The 9,324-nt window shown below is 40.8% G+C and overlaps 1 protein-coding gene across 12 annotated transcripts in view; it reads right to left on the bottom strand.

The window, feature by feature from the left end:
- The window catches only part of PLEKHA5 (pleckstrin homology domain containing A5), a 154,036-nt gene extending 147,449 nt beyond the window's left edge, over positions 1–6,587 (bottom strand). For 7 of the 12 annotated variants that reach the window (XM_031060545.1, XM_031060546.1, XM_031060542.1 and 4 more), the window contains exon 1: positions 6,533–6,587. The gene's annotated coding sequence lies outside the window, so the exon portion shown is untranslated. The remainder of the gene's footprint in view (positions 1–6,532) is intronic. The other 5 variants (XM_031060536.1, XM_031060535.1, XM_031060537.1 and 2 more) reach the window with 1 other exon arrangement.
- Positions 6,588–9,324: the final 2,737 nt, after the last annotated feature.

Raw genomic sequence — 9,324 nt, 5'->3', positions numbered from 1 at the left:
TTAGATATTTACTTACTGAAGCACAGAAAAGAACACACATCCAGGCACCACTGCTGGCAGAAATCCCAGCAGTCAGGGCTGTGGAGCTTCGCTTCCAGCAAGGATTTCTTTGCCTGAAGCTCCACAGGAGCTTTCTCTCCCTCTCACAGGAGTGAACTGAGGAGTGCTCTGCACTGCCAGCCCCAGTGTATCTCAGCTTTAATGCAAGTGGAATTCATTAGAATAGGAGCTGGGGTAACATAAACATGTGCAGGAAAAACAGGCTTGGTGCAACACCACAACACACACCAGGTTTGATCAGCACACCAAAACTCTGTCAGACCACAGGGATTTAAAAAAAAAAAAAAAAAAAAAGTGGGTGCAACTCCTTTAAAGCAAAAGCAGGACATAAAAGGCACCAGGTGGAATTTGGACCTGTGAAAGTTCTAACAAATACAAGTGGATTGTATAACAATAGAGGTGAGGTGTTTTTGGAAGTGTCCCTCAGCTCCAGGTGCTGCAGGATATGGGTACCAAGATGGGGAGAAGAAAAAGAACCCGTGCAGCACCCAGACACAACAGGAAGATGAAATAGCCGCAAAACCATTCTTAAGAAGGCACATAAATTTTTTTTTTTTTTGCAAAGGGGGGAGGATTTGGGGGAAAAAAAAGTACCACTGCATTTAGTAAACATTGCAGCAACCACCTACATGAAAGTTTTGATTGATAGCATTTCCTTTGCTTTTTGCCATCCTTCACACGTGGTGAATACCAAAAATGAAAGACCATGTAAGAATTCACTTCACTGTAGTAAATGTAGAGTATATCCACTTTATCTGCTCTTAGTACTTAATCACCAAAGAAGACCAAAGCCAGGGAAAAGATCTTTCCACTTCAAAAACAAGGTTCTAAAGCTATAGACCAATTTAATTTGGTTACAAATATCAAAAAAGTTTTGAGTGTCTTCAATATCTTTCTCATGGACTTCAGTATTTCATGTAACTACTTATGTATAGCTAATTTTGTGGTTTTAAATAATTATTCATTAATTCTCACAAGTGTTGAAAAACTTGGTAATGATTAAAAAAAATCAGTAAGCTCCTTCATGCTTTCAAGTCTTTCTCAGTGAAACTGAAGCATTTAAGGTATTGCCCAATTTAGAAACACACTTCAGGAAAGAGACAGCTCAAAATATCAACCACAGACGTCACAGGCAAAAAGAGCCTTTAGAAGCACAGCAATTCCTAACACTCACATTTGATATTCCACCTCCCAGCCTAACTTTGAAACAGATTCCTAAGCCAGGGATAATGGGCCCTCCCAGACCTGCACACGAGTCACACAACTTGTTTGTGCAGGGTGAACTTTTGCCACCCTTCCCTCTGGGAGAAACCCCATTAAGTTTGCTCCTAGGAAATCAGCTCCCAACTCCTTTTCCTGACTGCTCCTCTCTGCCTGGTTGTCTCTCCACTCCTCCTACAACTGCTCCCACCCTTTTAGCCTTCTCCTGCAGCCCAGCACTACCTACAGCCCTGTCCTTCCACATCCAAGCCATCAGAAGCTGTTTTTTGGATGCAGTCCCACCTCTCCTCTGACCCACACCCATTTCTTCCTGTGCCTAGAATCCTTCCACCTCCACACCCAGCTCCAGCTCTGCGGTATTTTTGGTTCTTGGAATATTTCAGTGCAAGAAAGAAGCAAATGTTCAAACAGATAATAAATGTGCAGGCATTCCCCAGAAGAAGTTCTCCTTATCTGAACGGCTTTGCTCACTACAAAAGGCACAAGGTAGTGTGTACTTAAATCCCAGTTCACCCATACACCATTATTTGACCTACAGGTCTCGCCATATGAGAAAAAGAATTAAGTTTATTCTTCATTTTAGTAAAATAAAGGTTAGAGGTAACAAGAAAAGAACTGAATTTCTGGGAGGAATACTGCAATTCTTAGTCTGGGAGAAAAACAGTTTGATCTGTTCATATTTTTCTCAAATTGCATTTTTTCCTTTCAAGAAAGGGCTTTTCTGCAAACAACACTGGCTGTTTGATTTTTCTGGAGAAAGTCTCAGCTGAATGGGAAAGGATCTTTAGAATGCACATAAAAGACAAAGGTTCAAACGAAAGCTGAATCCTCAATGAGCACAGGTTTATTTTAGTAAACAAAAGAAACTCGGGCGCTGAATGAGATCTTATCCCTTTTAATCACTTAATAAATGTTTCTTGCCTTCCCAATTTTCAAGCTACATGTCTCCAATAAACAAACCTGCACTGACAAAAAGTCTCTATAAAAGCACACAAAACCTTTATTTGATATAACAGTGAATTCACCTTGGCTTTGGCCAGGCTTTGCCAATGCCTTGATTCAGCCAGCAACAGGCAAAAACTGTTCTGATGAACACAGAAAAAGGTAAACTTCAAAAGAAAATCCCAAAAATGAAACTTCAACCCTCTTAATTCTTTGAGCTTTTAAGCACTTTTGCAGTCAGCTTTCGTACTGCCCAAAAAGTGTCAGTCCCACAGCAAAGTTAAGAAAAACCAAATTCCAACATGCAAACAGCTTACCTAATAGTACTTCTGTAGAAACCAACCTAGGCAGAGTGATGCAAAAATTCCACAAGTATCATCTTTGGATTGATTTTTAGAACAACCTTATTTCATAAATTAGTAATTTAAATAATATAATCCTTGTTTGAAAAGATGAAAAATATTTTCAAAATTGAACATATATTTAGAACTACTGCAGTGAGAACCAAAAATGCAAGAAAAGTAAGCAAATGCCTGAGTTTAGATCACTGGGTCATTTTAACCAATGATAAGGGTTTCTCAAAAACATGCACAAATGCACACACATATTTATGTCATTTTATGGTCCTCAAACCCAGTGCTTTGATGCTTAGAGATTATAAAGCCATCACAAGGTCCTAAAAACATCAAGCTGGAAAAATTCTCAATGATCTTACCAGGTGAGGAGTCTGAGCCCCATGACCAGGTGTATTTTCTCTACTGAGAAGTATCATAATGAGATTTTCCTGTGGGGTCCTTTTCCTCAGGCACTTATAAATAACATCAATCACTTAAGCTTCCCATACTACCATCCAGCTTAGATGTGTTTTGGGGACAAAACCCTTAACTTTTCAGAGTGCACAATACATTCAGCACAAGTAACCAGTCCAGTGAAGGACCCTAAGCAGGACAAAAGAAAAATAGCAGTTTGCTGCTATTTTCAAGCCTCAGGAGTTTTGCTTCATAATACAGAAGATTCAACACTTAACTGATGTTGTAATTGAATGTTATCAGTCCTACAATCAAGGGCCCTATATCCTGGGTAAAAGTTTAGTTATTTCAGTAAAGTTTACTGCTAGAGCTCCCCCCCAAGTGCCAATGAAGGGATGTCAGTGCACAGGTCTCATGTAAAGTAAATAAATCCAGATTTCTCACCCTGAAAGAGACAAAACCCCCAAACAATGTAACCACTCTCCTGAGAACACACAAGGTATCCCGGCATTGCACATTTTTTAACTCCAAATAGCAAAATACATCTTTTGTCATTTGGGTTTGTCATTCGAGTGAGGAGGATGTGGGGAAATGCTTCTGTCATTAGCAAATATTCTACTGCTCAAAAAAACCCAGAAAAAATAACATGCTAAAAAGGTCAAAGTCCTAGCTAGCATCAACTTACTCTGACAACCCTACACCAGCAGAGAACCACAGTATGCAATGGGAACAACTCCTTATCTGTCCCTGTTTTAAGTGTATCTTTCCACTTTAAAACTAGAACAAATTCAATGCCACAGGAGAGGAAAAAAATGTGTAAAATAGTCACTGTTTGGTATTTACTTATTCTGAAAGCGAGTGCACACATCCCAAGAAAAATACAGTGTCCTTTACAAAGAATCACATTTCAGTGCAGTCTGTATACTGAGTCATTTGTTTGAAATGCCAGTGCAAGGAATGTTAAGATTTAGCTGACGATTATCTCCTCGACATTATCCCAATTTGATTATACAGTGTTTACTACATCAAAGCCAAAAAAAAGCACAGTAATAGATTCAGCAACACACCCACTTGGAACACTGAAGACCTATTATTAAAGAACCAGAAGAATAATTTTCAAAAGGTTTTTATTTTCAAACACAGTCTAGCGCAAGATCTTACCATAAAGGAAGGTTGTTAAACACTTCTATTCAACCCACATATTTGAAGCTGTGCCTCAGAAGTTAGGTCAAATTATTTATGTGATCAGGAAACTTGACTGCCCTTCTTGTCTAACTCTGACTGGACACAGCAATCCAACAGACAGGTTTCAGTGGCTGAAGCACCAAAAGCATGGCATTAACATTCATTTCCTTGTAACTCATATGGAACATAAAGCAATATGCTTCTTTCAGACCTAACCACAAGCAAGCTTTCATTATTTATAGTTTTGCCATGGTTTTATTACACTGCAATTGACATAACAAACGCTAATATTCAGCAAATCAGTACACACAAATGAGCAGGGTATGGTTAGAAATCCACACGTGGGGGTGTTTGCATGGCAGGAGGTCACAACAGCCTGTGCTGTTTGCCCCTCATGCAGAAGCCCCACAGCAGTTAAAACTCAGACAACCAGAATTATTGTAATCAGCACATCACCCCGAGTTGCAGTGCCTAGGATTAGAAGACAGTGATTATAACGTTGTCTACATTAGCTCTCACATCCTCTCTAGCACCAGCAGGGCTGAATGTGAGACAGCTTTAAAAGGAGAAGCTATCACTGGGCAGGAATTCAAATTCAGCCCGAGACTCTACACAACAAACCAGTATTTAACTAAGGATGCCAAACTGGTCAGACCACGTGAACCTTTCAGCAGGCCTGACAGCACCAGCCCTGCTATCCTCCTACATCTGTCAAATCCCAGAGAAGTGTTTGTGCAACGTGTTTTCAAAGACAGCACAACTTCCAAACACAAACTGAGCTATTTGGTGCTAGCTATCAGCAAAACAATCAGCTCCATGTACATCCTCACAATTATGGTAATACCTTGAACACAAGATCTTGGAAGGACAAGGGCACACAAATAACCTAGCACTCAGTAAGTCTGTCCAGAAGAGCTCTACAACAGCTGTTCACACACTTGTTTATTCCAGGAGAACTCAAGTTGCTATTTTCCAGTTACTACAGCTGGCCAATACACTGCTTATAAGCACATTCTACAAGAAAAGCTTCCATCTCGTAGTTTAGAAGAATTTTTTTTCACATTGTATACACACACAAACACAGCTTTCTTTAATTCTCACTTGTCTTCATTTAACAATCTGCACAGAACTCCAGAGGTAAAATGCTCAATGGATCCCTGTCCTCAGTCTGGTGGGTTTCTTGTGAATTTCTACTCAGCGCTCCCGCAATGTCATTTGCAAGAAGGCAGAATGAACAGAAAAACGAACATGCTGCTTATCAACAAACAATCTGCCCTCCTAGACAGCACAGCACCTATTCTCGTCAGATTTTTGGGAGCATTATTATCTAATATATGTTTTTAAATTTTGTTTAGGACCAAATCAAACACACTGATATAAAATAAACCATGAAACACATACATAACATCCTCCTTACACCGTCTGCAAAGCATCTTACACAGAGCAGCAACCTTGTACTCAACACTTACAACACAGAAAAAACCTACCTGCAGCCTACAAATTCTATCTGTAACCTTCACTCATAAAAGTTATCACACTAATGACATTTTTAATTTAAAGACAGCAAACCAAACACACAGTGCAGTGAGCAAAAACTCCTGAATGAATTGAGAAAAGCCCGTGAATTGTTAAACAGAAGAAGCAGAAGCATGTTAACCAAATATACATAGGTGCCACTTAAAAATTTTCCAGGTGAGGATGGTCTAAGTATCTGGAGAGGAAAAGCCTGTAAGAAGTTTGTACAGATCCAACCAATACACCCTCTGGACTTCTATACAAGAGGTTGATTTTCATGTCTCTCATCCAAAAAGACAATACACACAGTAAGGCTACCACAGTGAACATGCTCCTCAAAACATACTAAAACTAGAACAAACAAAAAAAAGGAAATCAATGCTAGAAGCAGAAGCAGGAGGTCTGCAAAGAAAATGGCCAAATTAAACCTTCAGCATGGCTTTAAACCATGTAATTAGAGAACAGGGCTGAAACCAAGACTCTTCTCCCAGTGACGAAGTAAGATCTTGCCTTTGTGAAAGCATTAATGGCACAAGAGGGTACACACACAAATGTCAAGCAAACAGACAAATGCAAGGTTTTCTTGGCTTGCAAGGACATTTGTTGATAGATGGTTACATTCACAGCAGAAACTGCACTTGAATCTGCATCCTCAAACAGCTTGAATTAGCAAAAACAGTCAAGAAATTGTTTTAGCTGCGCAGAATTCAGTCAACAAAGGACTAGATACCCTATGAAAATTTAAATGCTCCTTTTGGATTTGTAGCACAACAGTTTCAGTATGGAAAGCATTCAGAATTACAGCAACATTTACACAAACTAATTGAAAATTATAGTATTGTGACAAACATTCAACTTACTTTACATAATATCTTGCACCTTCAAAAGTATAGGCTTCCTCCCAACCTGTGGGTAAATCTGGAAAACAAGCAGCAAAACATTCCAATTACCTTTTGAAATGAGAAATGATGCTAGCCATCCTGGTCTACTCCCTAACACCAAGGTAAGTTAAAACACTGGGTCTGATTGCTCATGTTGAAACCTTTAGTGCTAGAAACAAGGATTTCAGAATTGACTCACCAGACTGCCTAAGTGTGAATTCTGGAAGCCAAGAGAAGCTACACACCTGAAAACCTGACTGGGGTTTCTGGTTCTCAAATAATAACAAGGATGGTTTAAGTGTGCCCTCGTTTAACATTCCTTCCTTTGCCCAGAACTCAGGGTCATCCCCAGATCTCCCTGCCTTGAACTTCAGCAGCATCAGCTCACCTGGCAGGCAGAGATCTGAACAAAAACCCATCTAACTGAGCTACATGCAAGCCACAAGCTCCTTAAGAGGCACGATATCAACTGCACCACAGAGCATTAGCATTGTATTAGCATAATTCCACCACTGTTGTGACTAACAAGTGCTCCTGCAGTGTTTACAACTCTGTTGCATTTTACATGAAAATCGTTTTCCATGTAAATCTAGTGGAGGATGTGGGTGCATCTCTTCCTTTCTATTACCACTCTTTAACAGTCAGGAGTCCAGATATAAAAAACCCCCATACCACGAATGGTCAAAATTTTAGTTTCCCGGTGTATGGAAGCTCTGGAGATGTTGGGCACTTCCACCCTTAAAAGTTTGCCCCCATCAATAAAAATTATGATTGATACGTAGTGCTCTCCCATTGAATTACAAAAGCAAGAATGCATTTCCTAAAGAAAAAAAAATAAAAATCAGGCTGGGTTATGTGGTGGTTTTTATCCTCCTCATTGCTTATTTGCTCTGGCTGCTTTTTTTCTTCACTCCCATCTTTCTGCAGAACAAAAATCAAGGTGTCTTTCGATAACAGCACGGGGCAAAGTACAGCAAACAGGAAGTCTCTCCAGCAGAAGTATTTATGGCTGCTCTAAGAACTTTGCAAAAAATACTCTTCCAGTGCTGAATAGCTCAAAGAATAAAAAGCACTTCAATCCATAATGGAGGACAAAGCTTTCCTCATCGTCTGGAACATGCCTCACAGAATTATTTAACAGAGAGCTTTACAATAATACACATCTGCAAAAAAAGTGCCATTCTCAAAAATTGTTTCTTAAGAGGAGATGTATTCTGAACATATTTTGACTAGGTTCCAGAACAACGGTCAGAGCAAAGGAAGAGATAAACCCCAGAATAATTCTGTTTGATTATATCTGTGTATGGAGAGATTCATTAACATACACATGAATGAGGAAAACTCCAGGAATAGATTTTGGTTTTAGACACTCTGGTATCTGATTGACGAACTACGGTCAGTGTATCCAAGGTCATGCCTCAGCCTTGTGTTCAGAAACAAGTTTAATTTACCTGATGATAACTCTGCTCTGTTACACACAATACTCCAGACACTCAAAAGCAAACTGCATTTCCTTTAGAAGGCACTTAACAGCAGAAACAAATGAGACACTTGGAAAATTACTGGGAAATCATCATCAGTCAACAGGGACAGTGGGAATAGTTTATAAAAAGAATTGATACTCAGTTAATGCCGGTGTTGAACAAGAAAAGCACTTCACACACATGTGCCCCCATACATACTGCTGTATTTGAAGGCCACTTTCTCAATCTGAGCCCTGACAGCAGGAGCAAGAGGAGCCTGATAGCAATCAGTAGTTCCATTTCCCAGCATTAAATGACTTCTTACAAAAAAACAGAACCTTCGCTGCAAATCAAACTGCAGGGTTCTAATAGCCAGAAACCTGTGGTTTTTAAAGTATTCCCAACTCGAAAACAAAAAAAAACAACAAAGGCTGCCCACAGTTTTCTAAAAGGCTGACTCTGATTCCTTAATGCATAAGTATTAACCAAACATAAAAAGCAAATAATCTGATACAGACCAATTCACTTGCAGATTATTTCCCCGCGATTATCCAAGTGCTTATATACATAAAAACAACTGCACGTATTACTACACTCCACCACCTCCCAGTGGCATATGCAGCCTGTGTGCAGCTCCAGCAGCCAAGAGTTTGGCTCCGGGTCTCCGGAGTGTCTGCTGTAAATCCTCCTCCTCCAGCACCTCCTGCTGATACTTCTCCAGAGTGGAACACACAGCAGAAGCAAAGACTTGATTCCACCCTCCTCCCTTCCAAGTTATTTCTAATGTTTCAAGCCCTTTTTCCTCCTACCTATTCCACCTCTCCCAGTCACTTGGAAACCACACAGACTCTCAGCCTGGATGGAAGCGCAGGGAGAAAAAAGGGTTTCTAGGTGACTAGCGAAATCAGCCCCTACATTTCTAGTACACCTATCGTGGTTAAATCTAGGCACTGCTGGAAATAGAAATACGATGAGTGGTTTCGTGCTAAACTGGGGAAGGATGCTAGGCAGGTGGATAAGCGGGGTAGCCAGCGAGGAGCACGAGAGGAACGAGGCGGTCTCTAATGGTAACTACACAGGCTCGCAGGGGTGATACAAGGCAACGAAGGGAAAGCGGAGACAGATACATTACACAGGCACAACTCGGGGGCAGGGGGAGAGAGAAGGCGCCTAAAGAAGCTGGCCAGCACGCTGGGCACGCAGGACCGCACGGAGACCGCAGCGCTGCTCACCCCGCGGGGAACAACTGCGCGAAGTGCGGGCAAAGCGCGACCGGGACCTGTCCCGGGGGGGTGCGGGGAGCGGGGC

Source organism: Geospiza fortis, unplaced genomic scaffold (assembly GCF_000277835.1).
Source record: "Geospiza fortis unplaced genomic scaffold, GeoFor_1.0 scaffold13, whole genome shotgun sequence".
NCBI classification, from domain to species: Eukaryota; Metazoa; Chordata; class Aves; order Passeriformes; family Thraupidae; genus Geospiza; species Geospiza fortis.
Note: the sequence above shows the minus strand (reverse complement) of the source record. Positions and strands in the feature narration are given on the sequence as shown.